We start from the raw sequence: 3686 nt of genomic DNA, 5'->3' as shown, positions 1-3686 counted from the left end.
ATAACTAAACACAATAACAATTTTAAAGTAAAGCTATATTATATAAATAAGCAATTAAATATAAATATGACAAAATAAAGTACAATATATATAGACATATAACATAATATAAATAAACAAATTTAGTATAATTAGTGCTATCAATAAATAAAATAAAAATAAAATAGGACCCCAAAATGACAGTCTAACCATAGATCTGCTGTTTGTGTGATTGCACTACTTATTAAATGATCTTATTATAAAAAGGAAGAGAGAAAATATTGGAAGTGTAAAGAAACAAAAAAATCAATGATTTTACCACTTGACAATCACCTTTGTTTATAAATCAGCTTATTTACTTCAAGTAATTTATTTGTGGAAAGCATAAAGTATGCTCACAGTATTTAAAATAAAATTAGAATAATGCTGTATATTTACTTTGTGTTATTATTTTGATTTGCTTATTAATGTAAAACTATGAAACAGTAAAATTCACTCATTTAGAAGCACAATTCATTGAGTGTTGGCTCGTGAGTATACCCACGTGCCCAATAAGGCATGGAATGCTCTGTCACCCCAGAAGCCTTCCTCATGTTTCTTTCCAATCAATGCCTTCAACTCACGGCAACCCCTGTTTTGATTTTTATGGCCATGGATTACTTTTGCCTATTCTAGAACTTTCTATAAATGGAAGCCTGCAGAATGTATTCTTTTTTGTCCCACTTCTTTTGATACCACCATATTTTGGAGACTTATCCATGTAGCTGTGTATATAGTTTACCTTACTGATTGACATCATAATTTGCTTATCCATTCAACTACTGATAAATATTCAAAGTGTTTTTAGCTTGAGGCTATTACAAAAAAACCCTTCTCTGATCATGTTTTACAAATTTCATAAACGTATGTTTTCACTTCTGCTTTTCAGAACTCTAAAATAATAAATTTATGTTGCTTCTTGGTACCGAATTTGTTACCAAAGCATTAGCAACTAATACCTTTACTTTTACATATTTTCAGAATTGGCTTATTCTAACAGCCCATAGCGCATCAAAACCTCTCTAAATGCATTCCAATTGACACCAAAAACTCTTAAAATTCCCACATATGAGTACCTTGAGTCAGACATGTCTTTAAACACAGAATTCTTATATAAAAGAACAAAAAAGATGTGTATATGTATGTGTGCTGGGAGGCAGGCATCCAAAGCTACTAGCAAGTCTATTTCTGTCTTAACAAGACACCTATTATTGACACAACTATTTCCAATAATTCAAGAATATCTGCCACTATGAAATGTGTTCAGTTTTGTAAAAGTTAGGATACAGTTGACATGGTGAGAAATTGCTTATTCCACCACTCTTCAGAGAAATCTGAGCAGCACTGGAAGCTCCACCTTCTGCTGACAGTGAACACCGCTCCTGTTACTTAGCACCCCACACCTAATCCTCTCGTGTGACAGTTTCATTTATTCCCATTCTTAAATGCTGTGAAGAGATGACCCACAAACATCTCTGCATTGTTCCTTTTCCCATTTACACTCAAACTTTACCTGTGTGCACGCGTGTAATTATCGTTTCCATTGAATCAACAGCATGACTGGTCATGCTTAATGATGCATGATTAATCATTAGATTAAAAGAGGTTTTTGATATTTGATCTCAAAGGCCAACACAAGTAGTAAGGTACATGGCCTTGATCCAAGACTTCTTTATATATATATTGTGTGTTTTTACTTCCTCATGTCAAGAAACAGGTAATGCTTTACCAAGAATGTAGATGAACTGGTTTGATTGGTTTTATTTATTTTTAAAACATTTAATGAAAAGAAGCAGGAAGCAAATGTTTTCTTTAATTTTGGGTTTCATTCAAATCTACATATCTAATGCTTCAGTTAAACATTGAAAAATACATTCAAGAATGATTTAATAGGAAAAAAGTGGGTATAAAATTTGACTTTGTTATAACAACACAGAAAACTCTGGCTCTAAAAATTTAGTTTTATTACCAAGTGATTGCATCCTAGTTCATAAAATTTTCTGTGTCAGCCTTGAAACTGGAAATTTCTCACATTCCCCCCCCTCCGCCCCCCGCAAGATAAATTTTATAAAGCATAGATTATAGTCATTTTCCCTTTTTAGGGGAATCTAAGAGTCAGGGGCCTGGAGGAAGAAAGGCAGCTTACATTGTGGTGTCACTCTCCTTTTTTATTTTCCAGACAAATCACCACTGAGTTAAATCAACGTATATAAAGTACCTATTGTGGACATTAATATTAAATGTCAAGAATAAAGTGAATAAGACACAGTTCCAGCTTGAAACATGCCTGTCAAAGGACAAATAAAAGTCTATTAGATATATTTTAAGATCTGTTTTTTTTTTAGTTTCAAGATCAGCAGATTCAATTTTAATTACTTTTAGTGAGTTTTGGTTCTTGCTGGGGAATTATAAATTTAAACAATATATATCTATATGTAAAAATAACACTGGGGCTTCCCTGGTGGCTCAGTGGTAAAGAACACATCTGCCAATGCAGGAGATTCAGATTCGATCCCTGGGTCAGGAAGATCCCCTGGAGAAGGAAAGGGCAACCTACTCCAGTATTCTTGCCTGGGAAATCCCATGGACAGTGGTGCCTAGTGGGCTGCAGTCCGTGGGGTCAGCAAAGACTCAGTGAGTAAACAAAACAACAACAAAGACAACATGCCCCCCCCCCACTTCCTACTCCAAAGGCCGTAATTAACCAGATTCCTTAAAGGGTGAACAACTCTTCCAGGTTTTCCGAAGGAAACTTCAGTCTTAAAATTGAAATCCTATATGCTGAAAATCCCTGTCAGTCCCAAGCCCCCTGAGCCATGTGGTCACGCTTCTTATGCATGACCAGGTTCAAGTTAGCCAAATTTTTAAAAATATGCCTTGTTTTTCTCGTGTATGCCCAGCACTCTGCTAGGAATAGTATATGAACTAATTAGTGCTCAAACCAAGAGTTTGATCTTTTGACAAGGAGTTAAGTAATACACTTTATTTATCTCACTATTTGAAAAAGCAACAAGAAAATTTGATGCCTTATATTATTTAAATAATAAAGAAAAGCAAACCTTCAGATCTTTCAGTTCTCAGTTACAATCCCTCCAGCAATCATTTCACTTGGTGTTTTATTAGTAGGTTCTCATTTAAGAATTGCTAAGGAAAAACGCTATGCAAAACAATTTTATTCACTAAGATATCAAAGTTATTATTAAAAAATAAAATGATATTTGTTTATTCCCAGGCTGGGATAGAGTATCTGTGCTTGATTGTCTCAGAGACATCTCAAATTTAGCATGTCTTAAAAGGAACTGTTGACTTGAGGGAATTCCCTAGTGGGCCAGAAGTTTAAACTTCAAGCTTCCCTCTGTAGGGGGCATGGGCTGATCCCTGAACAGGGAACTAAGATCCTGCATGCCTGCACATCACAGTCCAAGGGGAGGGGATGCGGAGAACAAAATCATAATTGAAGAACATAAAGAAAAGATTGCTAACTTGATTTGGTTATTTCCCAAATCGTTTCCCCTTCCTCCTCCTGTCCTCTCCTCAACTCTCTAAATGGTGTGACCACCCTACCAGTGAATCAGCTACGATTCTAGGTTGTAAGCATGAGTCCTTTTTATTTCACTCCACCAAGTCCTCTTTATCCTGTCATAAGTACCTGTGGAATCCATGTTTTT

The sequence above is a fragment of the Ovis aries genome, chromosome 9, assembly GCF_016772045.2.
Source record: "Ovis aries strain OAR_USU_Benz2616 breed Rambouillet chromosome 9, ARS-UI_Ramb_v3.0, whole genome shotgun sequence".
Lineage (NCBI taxonomy): Eukaryota > Metazoa > Chordata > Mammalia > Artiodactyla > Bovidae > Ovis > Ovis aries.
Note: the sequence above shows the minus strand (reverse complement) of the source record.